This window comes from Ranitomeya imitator, chromosome 4 (genome assembly GCF_032444005.1).
Source record: "Ranitomeya imitator isolate aRanImi1 chromosome 4, aRanImi1.pri, whole genome shotgun sequence".
Lineage (NCBI taxonomy): Eukaryota > Metazoa > Chordata > Amphibia > Anura > Dendrobatidae > Ranitomeya > Ranitomeya imitator.
The window spans coordinates 664,676,235-664,695,247 of record NC_091285.1 but is presented as its reverse complement, the minus strand read 5'-3'; positions in this window follow the sequence as shown (position 1 = coordinate 664,695,247).

The window sequence follows — 19,013 nt, the reverse complement described above, 5'->3', positions numbered from 1 at the left end:
GAAGATAACAGACGCAGGTAGCAGAGGTAAAAAGACACGCTGATTACATTGATAGCCGGCAAGGAAATGACAAAAAAGCCAGGTTAAATAGGAAACTCCCATAACCTGATGGAACAGGTGGAACCAGAGACCGCAGAGAACACAAGTCACCCAGTACCATCAGTAACCACCAGAGGGAGCCCAAAAACAGAACTCACAACACCCCCGGCAGGCCCGGACAAACCCCCGGCAGCCCGCACAGACCCCCGACAGCCCGCACAGACCCCCAGCAGCCCACACAGAGTCCCGGCAGCCCGCACAGACCCCTGGCAGGCCCAGACAGACCCCCGGCAGGCACACACAGACCCCCGGCAGTCCAAAGAGACCCCCGGCAGCCCGCACAGAGCCCCGGCAGGCCCGCACAGAGCCCCGGCATCCCACACAGACCCCCAGCAGCCCGCACAGAGCCCAGGCAGCCCGCACAGACCCCTGGCAGGCCCGTACAGACCCCCGGCAGGCCCGTACAGACCCCAGGCAGGCACACACAGACCCCCGGCAGTCAACACAGACCCCTGGCAGGCCCATACAGACCCCAGCCAGGCCCGTACAGACCCCCGGCAGGCCCTGACAGACCCCCGGCAGCCCGCACAGACCCCCGGCAGCCCGCACAGACACCCAGCAGCCCACACAGAGCCCCGGCAGCCCGCAAAGACCCCTGGCAGGCCCTTACAGACCCCCGGCAGGCCTGTACAGACCCCCGGCAGGCACACACAGACCCCCGGCAGTCCACACAGACCCCCGGCAGGCCCGCACAGAGCCCCGGCATCCCACACAGACCCCCAGCAGCCGGCACAGACCCCAGGCAGCCCGCACAGACCCCCGGCAGGTCCGTACAGACCCCCAAGAGGCCCGTACAGATCCCCGACAGGCCCACACAGACCCCGCCCTCACACACAGACACGTACAGTGTCCGCCCACGCACCACCCACGCGCTTCCCCCCTCCAGAACAAGATGTAGAAGGACAGAAAGGGCTTATTTACATTCCAGTATTTGTGTCCCATTGACTTGCATTGGTATCAGGTATCGGTATCGGCGATATCCGATATTTTTGGGATATCGGCCGATCCAATCCGATACCGATACTTCTGGATATCGGAAGGTCACGCTCAACACTAGTCAGAAGCCAAACCTGAGTGGTTCCATATATAAAAAACCTCAAATGCTAGGGAGAACATGATTTCATGTTTCAATCCCTGGTTAGAGAATCTCCCTACGCGTTTCCTCAAAAAGCTTGATTTGACAGTGGAGATGCTAAATACTGCAAGGCCTGGTCACCGACCTAACTGCAGGATGGATCCTCACAGTGGTGAGGGAATCCTACATTTTCAACCACCATGTCCCCTGATGGATCAAGCTTTTTAAGGAAACTCATCGGGAGGAAACAAGGCGCTGTGCTTTTGTCCCTGCCAGCCGTAGCCTTACTGGGAAATGAGACGTAATCGTGGGCAGCGATAGAAGCAGGGTAAGTGATACCAGCACCGCACCACAGCTTCTATCACCACCCTGAAGTGTATCATATTCAGGGGGTGGCATTGCCGTCAATCACACAGCTTCTATCACTGCCTCCTGGTTCACAGTATTTACATTTATAATGCTTCGTATAAGTACTGCAATTACAGTATATTCTCTTTAAAAAAAAGTCTAATTAAGGTAACAAAGGTTTTTTTTAAATTATGTTAGGTTTTATTTTTGCAGATAAGAGATAATATATATTTTTTTTTTTCACAATTAATGGGAACAGCAGTTTTCTGCCAATAAGGACAAACTGAATATTATTTGTTGCATATTAACCTTCAGCTGTTATGTAGGGTATTTTCCTCCTTATCAGCTCTGTAATATAGAAACCTCAGACCTACCGAATTAGTGATGAAATATTCGAATTTAGGAAAATTTCCACAAATAATTTCTAATATCCGTGTACTCGTACCGAATAACGAATTCAATGCAAGTCAATGGGAAAGTCAAATATTTTTCTGCTGGACCAAACAAACAGGTCTGGGGGTCTGAGAAAAAAGCTGAAATGGATGGGAAAGAGCTAAAACTAAATGGGAACAGCATAGGGATGCCTGCATGCCTTTCTGACTCACATATGGTATCTGGGAATAATGTTGTCAGACTATTGCGCTGGTTTTACAGATTTATAAGAAGACCTACCAAAGTGAACCTAAATTGTTTTTTACAGGGAAAAATGCAAAGAAACATTTTTTTCCGTCATAATTACTTGTATATAATGCAAAATAAAAATAACATTAAAAATAACATTAAAAAATTATACCTCTCCTTTAGCATATGTTCACATGGAGCGTTCTGGCTTTAGTTTTTCCTTTTACATTTGTGAGGGCTCTCACTCCTACATTTGGGAGGTCTCTCCCTCATTCAAAATTGTTAGCTACATAGTGCAATACATATTCTTCATCCCTTACAATGCCAGATTACCCGCCACCACCACTTTGTTCATCACCATGTTATTATTATTATGTGGTCCTCGCTTCGTATTTTCAGAGTGTCAGCAGGTGCCATGAAACTTGAGTTTTATGAGCTCCACAGTTCATTTTCGCCACCCGATCCCAATGGAGCCACTGTCATAGCAGGTGAAGCCATTGTAAGGTGAATATAATACAGGAGTTGGGGGAGCTGTATGATGAATATCAGTAAATTGGATTCTACCAGACACCAAAAGCATTAGAATTAAATTCTGACTATAGTATATGCAAACGAGGGCCTGTAATGTGGTCAGTCTGTCAAGCCTGAAACCCATGTCAGGAACATGTACAAGCCTCACTTTACTTGAAAGCAGCATCCTCAAGGGAAATAGACAGGAGAGCCATTGACCAATCTGCAGAATGTATCTTTTGCATGGTTTTGAGCAACATTGAAGTAATTATAGGATATGTCCCAGAGAGTGCTGAGGTCTGTGGAGTGTATTACTCAGGTGACAGGCAGTGCTACAGAGCTCAGGTAAAGGACTTAGAGAGGCAATGACCATGTTTCAATATGTGTAAGGCTATGTGCGCAAGTTGAGTATTTGCTTGTAGAAATTTCTGCAAGGTTTCTGCATCATGGCAGGGAAAACGCTGCAGGAAAAAACATGCATTTTTTGCATTCGTTTTTATACAGCAATCAAGGCTTTTTTAAGCTAAATAAAGATATAAAAAAAAAGTTTTGTGATGTAATTTCTTGGTTCAACACCACCTTTTTCATTGTGATGCAGTAGCATCAGAGTAATGAGTTTAGGGTTTGGTGTCAACAGCTGTCATTGGCACCTAGCCCTAGGCGTAGTAATGAAAAAGTGTCAGCTCGACACCCTCATTACTAATTTGATAAGTAAACACAAAAACACATACAAAAAAACACACACAAACTGTTATGGCTGGTAATTCAGAACCACAATGGACATAGAGGTCAGTGCACATACAGTGACCTGGCAATAACCCAAAAAATAAGAATGAGCTCTGAGACGTGGGAACTCTGTTGACCGCAATACCTAATCCTCTCCAACACAACTAGAGGCAGCCGTGGATTGCGCCTAACGCTACCTATGCAACTCGGCACGGCCTGAGAAACTAGCTAGCCTGAAGATGAAAAATAAGCCTACCTTGCCTCAGAGAAATACCCCAAAGGAAAAGGCAGCCCCCACATATAATGACTGTGAGATAAGATGAAAAGACAAACGTAGAGATGAAATAGATTTAGCAAAGTGAGGCCCAACTTCCTGAACAGAGCGAGGATAGAAAAGGCAACTTTGCGGTCAACACAAAACCCTACAAAATCCACGCAAAGGGGGCAAAAAGACCCTCCGTACCGAACTAACGGCACGGAGGTACACCCTCTGCGTCCCAGAGCTTCCAGCTAGCAGAAAAAACAAATAGACAAGCTGGAATAGAAAAAACAGCAAACAAATAGCAAAGAGGAACTTAGCTATGCAGATCAGCAGGCCACAGGAACACTCCAGGAGGAAACAGGTCCAACACTAGAACATTGACTGGAAGCAAGGATCCAAGCACCAGGTGGAGTTAAATAGGGTAGCACCTAACGACTTCACCATATCACCTGAGGAAGGAAACTCAAAAGCCGCAGTACCACTTTTCTCCACCAACGGAAGATCACAGAGAGAATCAGCCGAAGTACCACTTGTGACCACAAGAGGGAGCTCTGCCACAGAATTCACAACAGTACCCCCCCCTTGAGGAGGGGTCACCGAACCCTCACCAGAGCTCCCAGGACGACCAGGATGAGCCATATGAAAGGCACGAACAAGATCGGGAGCATGGACATCAGAGGCAAAGACCCAGGAATTATCTTCCTGAGCATAACCCTTCCACTTAACCAGATACTGGAGTTTCCGTCTAGAAACACGAGAATCCAAAATCTTCTCCACAATATACTCCAACTCCCCCTCCACCAAAACCGGGGCAGGAGGATCAACAGATGGAACCACGGGTGCCACGTATCTCCGCAACAATGACCTATGGAATACGTTATGTATGGAAAAAGAATCTGGAAGGGTCAGATGAAAAGACACAGGATTAAGGACCTCAGAAATCCTATACGGACCAATAAAACGAGGTTTAAACTTAGGAGAGGAGACCTTCATAGGAATATGACGAGAAGATAACCAAACCAAGTCCCCAACCCGAAGTCGGGGACCCACACAGCGTCTGCGATTAGCGAAACGTTGAGCCTTCTCCTGGGACAAGGTCAAATTGTCCACTACATGAGTCCAAATCTGCTGCAACCTGTCCACCACAGTATCCACACCAGGACAGTCCGAAGACTCAACCTGCCCTGAAGAGAAACGAGGATGGAAACCAGAGTTGCAGAAAAACGGTGAAACCAAGGTAGCCGAGCTGGCCCGATTATTAAGGGCGAACTCAGCCAAAGGCAAAAAAGACACCCAGTCATCCTGATCAGCAGAAACAAAGCATCTCAGATATGTCTCCAAGGTCTGATTGGTTCGTTCGGTCTGGCCATTAGTCTGAGGATGGAAAGCCGAGGAAAAAGACAAGTCAATGCCCATCCTACCACAAAAGGCTCGCCAAAACCTCGAAACAAACTGGGAACCTCTGTCAGAAATGATATTCTCTGGAATGCCATGTAAACTAACCACATGCTGGAAAAACAATGGCACCAAATCAGAGGAGGAAGGCAATTTAGACAAGGGTACCAAATGGACCATCTTAGAGAAGCGATCACAGACCACCCAAATGACTGACATCTTTTGAGAGACAGGAAGATCTGAAATAAAATCCATAGAGATATGTGTCCAAGGCCTCTTCGGGACCGGCAGGGGTAAAAGCAACCCACTGGCACGAGAACAGCAGGGCTTAGCCCGAGCACAAATCCCACAGGACTGCACAAAAGTACGTACATCCCGCGACAGAGATGGCCACCAAAAGGATCTAGCCACTAACTCTCTGGTACCAAGGATTCCAGGATGACCAGCCAACACCGAACAATGAACCTCAGAGATGACTTTATTCGTCCACCTATCAGGGACAAACAGTCTCTCCGCTGGGCAACGATCAGGTTTATTAGCCTGAAATTTCTGCAGCACCCGCCGCAAATCAGGGGAGATGGCAGACACAATTACTCCCTCTTTGAGGATACCCGCCGGCTCAGATACACCCGGAGAGTCGGGCACAAAACTCCTAGACAGAGCATCCGCCTTCACATTTTTAGAGCCCGGAAGGTATGAAATAACAAAGTCAAAACGGGCAAAAAACAACGACCAACGAGCTTGTCTAGGATTCAACCGCTTGGCGGACTCGAGATAAGTCAAGTTCTTATGATCAGTCAAGACCACCACGCGATGCTTAGCTCCTTCAAGCCAATGACGCCACTCCTCGAATGCCCACTTCATGGCCAGCAACTCTCGATTGCCCACATCATAATTACGCTCAGCAGGCGAAAACTTCCTGGAAATGAAGGCACATGGTTTCATCACCGAGCAATCAGAACTTCTCTGCGACAAAACAGCCCCTGCTCCAATCTCAGAAGCATCAACCTCGACCTGGAACGGAAGCGAAACATCTGGCTGACACAACACAGGGGCAGAAGAAAAACGACGCTTCAACTCTTGAAAAGCTTCCACAGCAGCAGAAGACCAATTGACCACATCCGCACCTTTCTTGGTCAAATCGGTCAATGGTTTAGCAATACTAGAAAAATTGCAGATGAAGCGACGATAAAAATTAGCAAAGCCCAGGAACTTTTGCAGACTTTTCAGAGATGTCGGCTGAGTCCAATTATGGATGGCTTGGACCTTAACAGGGTCCATCTCGATAGTAGAAGGGGAAAAAATGAACCCCAAAAATGAAACCTTCTGAACACCACAGAGACACTTTGATCCCTTTACAAACAAAGAATTAGCACGTAGGACCTGAAACACCGTTCTGACCTGCTTCACATGAGACTCCCAATCATCCGAGAAGATCAAAATGTCATCTAAGTACACAATCAGGAATTTATCCAGGTACTCTCGGAAGATGTCATGCATAAAGGACTGAAACACTGATGGAGCATTGGCAAGTCCGAATGGCATTACTAGATACTCAAAATGGCCCTCGGACGTATTAAATGCAGTTTTCCACTCATCGCCTCGCTTAATACGCACAAGATTATACGCACCACGAAGATCTATCTTGGTGAACCAACTAGCCCCCTTAATCCGAGCAAACAAGTCAGAAAACAATGGCAAGGGGTACTGAAATTTAACCGTGATCTTATTCAGAAGGCGGTAATCTATACAAGGTCTCAGTGAACCATCCTTCTTGGCTACAAAAAAGAACCCTGCTCCCAATGGCGACGATGACGGGCGAATATGCCCCTTCTCCAAAGACTCCTTCACATAACTCCGCATAGCGGCGTGCTCAGGCACAGATAAATTAAACAGTCGACATTTTGGGAATATACTACCAGGAATCAAATCGATAGCACAATCACAATCCCTATGCGAAGGTAGGGTATCGGACTTGGGCTCATCAAATAGATCCCGGTAATCAGACAAAAACTCAGGAACTTCGGAAGGGGTGGATGACGAAATAGTCAGAAATGGGACATCACCATGTACCCCCTGACAACCCCAGCTGGACACAGACATGGATTTCCAATCTAATACTGGATTATGGACTTGTAGCCATGGCAACCCCAACACGACCACATCATGCAGATTATGCAACACCAGAAAGCGAATAACCTCCTGATGTGCAGGAGCCATGCACATGGTCAGCTGGGTCCAGTACTGAGGCTTATTCTTGGCCAAAGGCGTAGCATCAATTCCTCTCAATGGAATAGGACACTGCAAGGGCTCCAAGACAAACCCACAACGCCTAGCATACTCCAAGTCCATCAAATTCAGGGCAGTGCCTGAGTCCACAAAAGCCATGACAGAATACGATGACAAAGAGCAGATCAAGGTAACGGACAGAAGAAATTTTGACTGTACCGTACCAATGGTGGCAAACCTAGCGAACCGCTTAGTGCGCTTAGGACAATCAGAGATAGCATGAGTGGAATCACCACAGTAGAAACACAGCCCATTCAGACGTCTGTGTTCTTGCCGTTCAACTCTGGTTAAAGTCCTATCGCACTGCATAGGCTCAGGTCTAAGCTCAGGTACTACCGCCAAATGGTGCACAGATTTACGCTCGCGCAAGCGTCGACCGATCTGAATGGCCAAAGTCATAGACTCATTCAGACCAGCAGGCATAGGAAATCCCACCATGACATCCTTAAGGGCTTCAGAGAGACCTTTTCTGAAAATAGCTGCGAGCGCACCTTCATTCCATTGAGTGAGTACGGACCACTTTCTAAATTTCTGACAGTATACCTCTATTTCATCCTGACCCTGACACAGAGCCAGCAAATTCTTCTCTGCCTGATCCACAGAATTAGGCTCATCGTACAGCAATCCGAGCGCCAGGAAAAACGCATCGATATTACTTAATGCAGGATCTCCTGACGCAAGAGAAAATGCCCAGTCCTGAGGGTCGCCACGCAAAAAAGAAATAACGATCCTAACTTGTTGACCTGGGTCACCAGAGGAACGAGGTTTCAAAGCCAGAAATAGTTTGCAATTATTTTTGAAACTCAGAAATTTGGTTCTATCTCCAAAAAACAAATCAGGAATAGGAATTCTCGGTTCTAACATAGAATTCTGAACCACAAAGTCTTGAATACTTTGTACTCTTGCCGTGAGCTGATCCACACATGATGACAGACCTTTAATGTCCATTGCTACACCTGTGTCCTGAACCACCCAAATGTCTAGGGGAAAAAACAGGCAAAACACAGTGCAAAGGAAAAAAAATGGTCTCAGAACTTCTTTTTTCCCTCTATTGAGAATCATTAGTACTTTGGGCTTCCAGTACTGTTATGGCTGGTAATTCAGAACCACAATGGACATAGAGGTCAGTGCACATACAGTGACCTGGCAATAACCCAAAAAATAAGAACAAGCTCTGAGACGTGGGAACTCTGTTGACTGCAATACCTAATCCTCTCCAACACAACTAGAGGCAGCCGTGGATTGCGCCTAACGCTACCTATGCAACTCGGCACGGCCTGAGAAACTAGCTAGCCTGAAGATGAAAAATAAGCCTACCTTGCCTCAGAGAAATACCCCAAAGGAAAAGGCAGCCCCCACATATAATGACTGTGAGATAAGATGAAAAGACAAACGTAGAGATGAAATAGATTTAGCAAAGTGAGGCCCAACTTCCTGAACAGAGCGAGGATAGAAAAGGCAACTTTGCGGTCAACACAAAACCCTACAAAATCCACGCAAAGGGGGCAAAAAGACCCTCCGTACCGAACTAACGGCACGGAGGTACACCCTCTGCGTCCCAGAGCTTCCAGCTAGCAGAAAAAACAAATAGACAAGCTGGAATAGAAAAAACAGCAAACAAATAGCAAAGAGGAACTTAGCTATGCAGATCAGCAGGCCACAGGAACACTCCAGGAGGAAACAGGTCCAACACTAGAACATTGACTGGAAGCAAGGATCCAAGCACCAGGTGGAGTTAAATAGGGTAGCATCTAACGACTTCACCATATCACCTGAGGAAGGAAACTCAGAAGCCGCAGTACCACTTTTCTCCACCAACGGAAGATCACAGAGAGAATCAGCCGAAGTACCACTTGTGACCACAAGAGGGAGCTCTGCCACAGAATTCACAACAACAAACACACACATTGTCACCAGCCTATGTAGGAGCATTAACAGAATGACCCTACATAGGCTGTAACGAAACATCAACTCTGTTAGGGCTAGTGGAACGCACCAAATAATTAGAAAAATAGAGTAAGGTGCATTCGCAGCCCGGGGTCCACCATGCAGAGATGGAACCTGCTGCTAAGTAAGGACGGACTATATGGCAGTACAATATGGATTCACACATGGGTTAACTTCACCCTGTATGAAGAAAGCGAACCCTGTTGCGTCACAGGCCGTGGTACCACACAAAGAGCGCAAGCAAGGAGTCACAGAACTCTACCCTAGACTCGGGATTAGAGTACAACTAGACCTCTTGCGCTCGACACCGCAACTGGGGTGTCAGCGTAACCAAAATTATAATTTAGATGCACGGGAGTGCATGCGGTGCCACTCTGGTGGACGCCACTAACCACCCAGGCTTGGGTAATGAAAGCGCTGTAAAAGCGCACGGCGCTGCACTGGCGGTCACAGCAATCTGACGCTGTATTGTGTGTCACGTGCTGATGGCTAAGTCGGGTGCTAGATAGCAATCATCCACCTTACACGAGCAGTCATACACAAGGGAGGGGATAATTAATGAACGACTTTCACACATCAACACACACACGTTTACAAGTGTACACTAGCGCATGGCCGTGCGGTCATGCAAACCTTATGTAGCTGCAGCATGTACAGGACCTTCCCAGAAGGACCAATGGGAGGCTGCCACAGAAGTAGAGCACCTTCAGGACCTTTCTGGAGGACCAATGGGAATTGCTGCAGTATCTGAGCGTGTGACCCTTGATCTCCAATGAGAGATCTTACCCTGGGCATGCTCAGAAGGGGAAAAGCAGGACTTAGTCCCAAAAGCGTCTGCTCGCCGCTACACAGCACTGGCTTCAATGGCAGAAGCTGGAAAAGCAGCAGTAACCCTTTGCACAGAGTGAGACTGAGCAAGACGCTGGGACCGACGTCTCCGCTGAGCAGGCTCTACTGCGGCAGAAGAAGAATGGGAGAGAGCAGCGGAGATGGCCCGAGATTCCCCCTGTGCAGAGGCGGGAACTCGAGCCCTAACAAACTCTTAATTAAAATTAAAAAATTTAAAAAATTGTGTTGGGTTCCCGTATAATTTGCATAATTAGCAGAGGGAAAGCCAATGCATGAAGGCTGATGTTAATATTCTGGGATGAAGCCAATAGCCATAAAGGTTCCTGGGATATTAATATAAGCTCACAGCTGTTTGCTTAGGCTTTACTGGCAAGTTTACAGTTGGACCCCAGAAAAAAATTGACGTAGGGTCCCCCTATAAAATCTAACCAGCAAAGGCTAGGCAGACAGCTGCGGGCTAATATTAATAGCCTAGGAAGAGGTCATGGATATTACCACCCCAGGCTGAAAACATCAGCTCTCAGTCACCCCAGAAAAGACGCATTTAAAAGATGCACGAAATCTGGCACTTGACATCGCTCTTCCTACTTGACGTGTAGCGGTGGCAAGTGGGGTGAAGGTTGGGGGTTGGGAGATTGATGTTACCTTTGTATTGTCAGGTGACATCAAGCCCACAAGTTAGTAATGGAGGGGCATCTATAAGACACCCTCATTACTAACTCAATAGTCATATTGTATAAAAAAACACAAACAGAAAAAAGTCCTTTATTTGAAATAATGACAGACTCCTTTAGGCTGTGTGCACACGATGCAGATTTGGTGCAGAATTTTCTGCATAAAATCTGCACTAAATCTGCATCTCCTGGCAGAATCCGCAAGTGCGTTTTTTATGCGTTTTTTTGTGCAGATTTTACCAATAGATTTCTATTATGGAGGGGTACAGAAACGCTGCAGAACTGCACAAAAGAAGTGACATGCACTTCTTTGAAATCTGCAGCGTTTCTGCGCAGATTTTTCTGCACCATGTGCACAGCTTTTTTTTTTCACATTGATTTACATTGTACTGTAATCACAGTGCAGTTCTGCAGCGTTTCTGCTGCAGAAAAATCTGCTGCAGTTCTGCACTAATTCTGCATCGTGTGCACATACCCTTATTGAATCTAAATTAAACCATACTTACAGAGCGACTAATCCAATGACGGCTACGTCTCCTGCAACAAAAATAAAATAATAAACCACAATATTCCTCAACCTGTGTGCAGAGAAGATAATCCATAATGTCTCACAATGATCCTGATGATTTTTGAGCAGTCACTGATACGACTGCTCTCAAAGACAGCCGGCGATACACTGACAGGAGGTAATTGCTCAAGCAGTGTATCACTGAGCTGCCATGAGAGAGTTCACCAGAGTTCAGCAGCTGATGAGCTCCGATGCTCTCACTTCACTTACGGCACCACCGCTGAGCAGCAGTGGTGCCATAAGGGAGATCACCGGAGCTGATCAACTGATGAACTCCTGTGAGCTCTCTCACACCAGCTCAGTGATAACCTGTGGGAGCAATTACCTCCTGACAGTGTATCGCCGGTGGCCGGGTAGAGCAGTCACATCTCCTGATGTAGGATGTGATTTCCAGAACAAAAGGAGTTTGGATGGAAAGGGATGGAGGTTAATACAACTTACAAAAAATAAACTGTGCGGTGCATTTAGGTTGGATTGCTGTTATCTGTAGGGCTTACAAATTCGGAGGAAATCCAGTCCTTGTTCAATTTTAGGAGAGTCAGCCTGCCTGTATTTTCCATTGACAGGTGTGTACGCCTATCCGTTATGATTGCATCGGCCGAACTAACAACCCGCTCAGACGACACACTTGAGAAGGAATATAAACCAGCTCACCCATGATGCATAAGCTGAGTTTCGGGAGCACGGACCCGCTGTGTCCAGGCGTGTAGAATCCAAAAGAAAAAAATGTCCAGCTTCAACGAATCTGTGAAAAAAAGTTTTCTTTATTCACAAACTTAAACATGGAGCATACAAACTTCAGCACAAACCATATGGGTACGAATCTCAATGCGTTTCTGGAGACTAAGCTCCCTTAATCATGGCATGTATTTGTACCCAGGCGTTCCCCCACTTACGAGGTTGCTTGGCTGCCATGTGATTCTGCATGCTGGAGGTGTTCAGGTTGGCAGTGTTCTTGTCTCTTCTTAGCTTGGTATGGCAGATGCTGCACATTACAGTTGTTTTGTCTGAAGAAATTTCAGAAAAAAACTGCTATACAGGGGAACAACGCATCCTTGGCCTGTTATCTAACCAAGTGGGGGGCTCTGTGGAGCAGCTGACCAAGTTCTCCCTCTGGTCAAACCACTACCTCTTCTTGCCTGTTTTCAGTCTACGGATCCATCCTTCTCTGCACTGCTGTTCTCGCCATGCTTGCCACCGTCCCTGGTTTGATCACTGGCCTCATCATCGACCACGTTGTCTTCTAATTCATCAGACTGATTCTCCTTCTGAGTTGCAATTTTAGGCTGGCCTGATGGCAGCCGTGCATAATCATTATCCTCCACCTCTTCAGACATGAATTGACATTCCCCAACATTGCTTTCTTCTGCCTGTGGGTGGTCCAATGTTTGTGTATCACTGCACTACATCTCCTCATGACCCACTTTAATGGTGCATGGTGAGGGAGCAGAATAATTACAAGGGAACGTAAACAGTTCCTTGGAGTGGCCAGCTTTGGGGAAATATGTCTCCTGTGACTATTGATGGAGGGAGGAAGGAAAGCCAGGTCGAGGATTTTAAGGCCCCTTGGCTACTGAGACTGGACCATGTGGATGACTTGGTGGTGCTACTTGTTAACACACTGGAGCCTTTGTCTGCCATCCACACACAACATCCTTGCTCTGGGTTCGAGAGTGGTGTAGCGCGCAGGCTGAATTTTGAAAGGAAGCTAGAACAAGATAAAGTCACCTTCCGATCTGTCACATGGCCTTGGCAGGAACCACCTCATCCATGTCCACATTCCTTTACGTCACACTTTTCCATATCAAATGCGTTATGAACAAAAATTCCTGTCTTTATTTGTCACAAGTACCCTCACAGAACTGTAATGTACAAATTCCCTTTATCTAGCTATGTGTGGGTATTTTTTTTAGGTATCACCATTATTACACATGGCAGTAGCAGACTTAGGTAAATTACTGGTAAATAGTGACGTTTGCATATCTCAACAGGCTTTACGCCAGTTGCACTACTGCTAGATAAGTATACGCTAGTTAATCAATAGCAGAGTAATTTTTTTTTATATCACCTTTATTACACACACCAACAGCAGACTCAGGTCAATTACTGGTAAATAGTGACACTTGTGTATGTCAGGAGGCTTTATGCCAGTCGCACAACTGCTAGATAAATATATGTTATTTAACCAATAGCAGAGTAATTTTTTTGTATCGCCTTTATTACACATGCCAACAGCAGACTCAGGTAAATTAGTGGTAAATAGTGACGTTTGTGGAACGCCCGCCAGGGCCATGGGGTACTTGGTAGTGGGTCTAATACATAAAGGGATGTGTTACGGTGGCGACCTGGTCCGTGTCCCTGGGCGCCCATGTTAATGGGATGGTCTTTAAAGGGGTTAGTTGAATAATAAAAGTTTGTGATGCCACCTGTGGTATTTGGTCAGGGGTGACCAATGCTGCTTAAAGGGGTCCAGTGGGGTGGTGATGTTATGGCAGCAGGGATGGTATGGCTTCCCACAGGCGAAGCTGGGTCCCCAGGGCTCCCTGTGTAATAGATGAAGATGGTGATAGGTGGTGTAGTAAGGAATGGAGGACACAGGTTTGCAGTCTCTTTACCTCTTTACTTGGTTCAAGGCAGCCACAGTCCAGGGTACCGGATCACGGATGCTGGTGTGGTCCAGCCGGCTTGGAAGCGAATTAGGAATCCCTCTAACCAGGTGGGCTTGGAAGCTTTCCTTCTAGCGCTGTGGTGTTGTAGTCCCTTGCTGCCTTAGGCCTCACACAAGATCCTCACGTTTTTTCTCTGTCCCCTTTAGGTAGGACACTACCCGTATGACAGGTAGCTCAAGCCGTTTTACAGGATCCCTATCACGACCCGGGCTCTATTTGTTACTGTGTCCTTGGGTGTTAATGGTGAACAGGTAACTTGCAATCAGCCGTCTGCTGGTTTCTGCCATGGGGCATAGTTACCCCCACAACCTCGGTCTTCCGGCTACCGGTATCTGTGCTCAGCATGGAGGAAGCTCAATCACAGCTTTTCTCTCCAGCTCTTCACAGTCCTGTGCTCCACTTTCCCAATCAGTCGCTTTACAGACTGCTCTGCTTTCTCTTTCCTTCCCAGGAGCCGCAGAATCACTCGTCTCTACGGCCCCATCTTTCCTTCCTCTCTCTTCGCTCTACTCTCACCAACTGTCTAACTCCAACTTCCTAACAACTGCCCAGCAACTGACTCCTCCTCCTGACCAGAGAAAGCAGCTCCTCTGAAGTCGGGTGTAGAGCTCCCACTTCTTGCCTAGAGTCAGAACAGTGTAGAATGTGCTGAATACCTGTCAAAGAGATCCTTCCTCACTTCCAAGCGTGACATCACTTGTTGTGAATTCCGCTCTTGGGCTCCCTCCGGTGGTTGTAAGTGGCACTTTTGTGAGTTCTGCTCTTGGGCTCCCTCTTGTGGTTTCAAGTGGTATGGCTGCTCCTTGGATTTAGCTGTCAGCAGCTGCTTCTACTGATTGTCTTTTCTGCTCGGCTATTTATGCCTGGCTCTTTCCTTCAGCCAGTGCCACTTGTAAATGGTTCCTGGTTGGATTCACATCTCTCTGGATTTCCCTGTTATCCTGACCAGTTCAGCAAAGCTAAATTCTTGCTTGCTCTCTTCTGTCCACAGATTGTGGACTTATCCGTTCTGTGCTTTCTATGTTTGTCCAGCTTATCAGTATGAATTAACTCTGTGTTGCTGGAAGCTCTGGGAAGCAGATTTACCCTCCACACCTTTAGTCAGGTGTGGAGATTTTTGTAATCTCTGCGTGGATTTTTGTAGTGTTTTATACTGACCGCACAGTATTCCATCCTGTCCTATCTATCTAGCTAGACTGGCCTCCTGTGCTCATCCTGGTTTCATTCTGTGTATGTCCTTTCCCTCTCCACTCACAGTCATTATTTGTGGGGGGCTAATCTATCCTTTGGGGATTTTCTCTGAGGCAAGATAGTTTTCCTGCTTCTATCTTTAGGGGTAGTTAGCTCTTAGGCTGTGTCGAGGTGCCTAGGGAGAGTTAGGAGCATCCCACGGCTACTTCTAGTGTTGTGTTGAGCTTAGGGACTGCGGTCAGTACAGATACCACTTCCTTCAGAGCTCGTTCCATGTTGCTCCTAAACCACCAGATCATAACAGTACAAGTGGCCATAAATGAATTAAATGCATCTCAAAAAGGAGGAAAAAATTCTGAGCCATTTTTTTTTCTGTGCTCTCTTTTTGTCTTTTTTTTCCCTCTTGACCTTTGGGTGGTGCAGGATTTGTGCTCTGGCATGGATGTTCAGGGTTTGTTTTCTCGTGTGGATCAACTTGCTGCAAGAGTACAGAGTATCCAAGATTATGTTGTCCAGACTCCAGCTTTGGAGCCTAAAATTCCTACTCCTGATTTGTTTTTTTGGAGACAGATCCAAGTTTTTGAACTTTAAAAATAACTGCAAATTGTTTTTTGCTTTGAAACCCCGTTCTTCTGGCGATCCCATTCAGCAAGTAAAAATCATCATATCCTTGCTGCGTGGTGACCCTCAGGACTGGGCATTCTCCCTTGAATCAGGGGATCCGGCATTGCTGAATGTAGACGCATTTTTTCAAGCGCTCGGATTATTGTATGATGAACCTAACTCTGTGGATCATGCAGAAAAAACCCTGTTGGCCTTGTGTCAAGGTCAGGAAGCGGCAGAATTATACTGCCAGAAATTTAGGAAATGGTCTGTGCTTACTAAATGGAATGAGGATGCTCTGGCTGCTATTTTCAGAAAGGGTCTTTCTGAAGCCCTTAAAGATGTTATCGTGGGCTTCCCTACGCCTAATGGTTTGAGCGAGTCTATGTCTCTAGCCATTCAGATTGATCGGCGTTTGCGCGAGCGCAAAGCTGTGCACCACATGGCAGTGTCCTCTGAGCAGAGTCCTGAATCTATGCAATGTGATAGGATTTTGACTAAAACAGGACGGCAGGAATTCAGACGTCAGAATAGGCTGTGTTTTTACTGTGGTGATTCTGCTCATGTTATTTCTGATTGCCCTAAACGTACTAGGAGAGTCGCTAGATCTGTTATCATTAGCACTGTACAGCCTAAATTTCTTTTATCTGTGACCCTGATTTGCTCATTGTCGTCCTTTTCTGTCATGGCATTTGTGGATTCAGGCGCTGCCCTGAACCTAATGGACTTAGAATTCGCCAGGCGCTGTGGTTTTTACCTTGCAGCCTTTACAGAGCCCTATTCCTTTGAGGGGCATTGATGCTACTCCATTGGCCAAGGATAAACCTCAGTACTGGATGCAGATGACCATGTACATGGCTCCTGCACATCAGGAAAATTGCCGTTTTCTGGTGTTGCATAACCTGCATGATGTTGTTGTACTGGGTTTTCCATGGTTACAGGAACATAATCCGGTGCTGGATTGGAAAACTATGTCTGTGACTAGTTGGGGTTGTCAAAGGGGTACATAGTGACGTTCCTTTGATGTCAATTTCCTCTTCCCCCTCTTCTGAGGTCCCTGAGTTTTTGTCGGATTTCCAGGATGTATTTGATGAGCCCAAGTCCAGTTCCCTTCCTCCACATAGGGACTGTGATTGTGCTATTAACTTGATTCCAGGTTGTAATTCCCTAAAGGCCGACTTTTCAATCTGTCTGTGTCAGAGCATGCCGCCATGCGTAGCTATGTTAAGGAATCTTTGGAGAAAGGGCATATTCGGCCGTCTTCGTCACCATTGGGAGCAGGTTTCTTATTTGTTGCTAAGAAGGATGGCTCCTTGAGACCCTGTATAGATTATCGTCTTCTTAATAAGATCACGGTCAAATTCCAATACCCCTTGCCTTTGCTTACTGATTTGTTTGCTCAGATTAAGGGGGCTAGTTGGTTTACTAAGATTGACCTCCGAGGGGCATATAATCTTGTTCGTATTAAACAGGGTGACGAATGGAAAACTACATTTAATACGCCCGAAGGCCATTTTGAATACCTTGTGATGCCATTTGGGCTCTCTAATGCTCCATCTGTGTTCCAGTCCTTCATGCATGATATTTTCCGCAATTATCTTGATAAATTCATGGTTGTATATTTGGATGATATTTTGATTTTTTTCGATGATTGGGAGTCTCATGTGAAGCAGGTCAGGATGGTGTTCCAGATCCTTCGTGATAATGCTTTGTTTGTGAAGGGGTCTAAGTGCCTATTCGGAGTTCAGAAGGTCTCTTTTTTGGGTTTTATTTTTTCTCCCTCGTCTATAGAAATGGATCCTGTTAAGGTCCAAGCTATTCATGACTGGATTCAACCCACATCTGTGAATGGCCTTCAAAAATTTTTGGGCTTTGCTAATTTCTATCGCCGTTTCAATGCCAACTTTTCCAGTGTGGTTAAGCCCCTTACTGATTTGACGAAGAAAGGCGCTGATGTGACGAATTGGTCCTCTGCGGCTGTTGAGGCCTTTCAGGAGCTTAAACGCCGATTTACTTCTGCCCCTGTGTTGCGTCAACCGGATGTTTCTCTTCCTTTTCAGGTTGAGGTCGACGCTTCTGAGATTGGGGCAGGGGCCGTTTTGTCTCAGAGGGAATCTGATGGTTCTTTGATGAAACCATGTGCTTTTTTTTCCAGAAAGTTTTCGCCTGCGGATCGCAATTATGATGTCGGCAATCGGGAGTTGTTGGCTATGAAGTGGGCATTTGAGGAGTGGCGACATTGGCTTGAGGGAGCTAAGCACCGCGTTGTGGTCCTGACTGATCATAAGAATCTGATTTACCTCGAGTCGGCCAAGCGGCTGAATCCTAGACAGGCTCGATGGTCCCTGTTTTTCTCCCGTTTTGATTTTGTGGTCTCGTATCTTCCGGGATCTAAGAATGTTAAGGCTGATGCCCTCTCTAGGAGTTTTTCACCTGATTCTCCTGGAGTCCTTGAGCTGGTTGGCATTCTTAAGGAAGGGGTGATTCTTTCTGCCATCTCCCCTGATTTGCGGCGGGTGCTTCGGGAATTTCAGGCCGATAGGCCTGACCGCTGTCCTGTGGGGAAGCTGTTTGTTCCTGATGGATGGACAAGTAAGGTGATTTCTGAGGTTCATTGTTCAGTGGTGGCTGGTCATCCTGGGATTTTTGGTACCAGAGATTTGGTTGCTAGGTCCTTTTGGTGGCCTTCCTTGTCGCGCGATGTCCGTGCTTTTGTGCAGTCCTGTGGGACTTGCGCCCGAGCCAAGCCTTGCTGTTCCCGCGCTAGTGGGTTGCTTTTGCCTTTGCCGGTCCCTGAGAGGCCCTGGATGCATATTTCCATGGATTTTATTTCGGATCTTCCTGTTTCCCAGAAGATGTCTGTTATCTGGGTTGTTTGTGACCGGTTCTCTAAAATGGTCCATCTGGTACCTTTGCCTAAGTTGCCTTCCTCCTCAGATCTGGTTCCATTGTTTTTTCAGCATGTGGTTCGTTTGCATTGCATTCCGGAGAATATTGTGTTTGACAGAGGTTCTCAGTTTGTCTCTAGGTTTTGGCGGGCCTTTTGTGCTAGGATGGGCATTGATTTGTCTTTTTCTTCGGCGTTTCATCCTCAGACTAATGGCCAAACTGAGCGAACTAATCAAACCTTGGAGACCTATTTGAGATGCTTTGTGTCTGCTGATCAGGATGATTGGGTGTCTTTCTT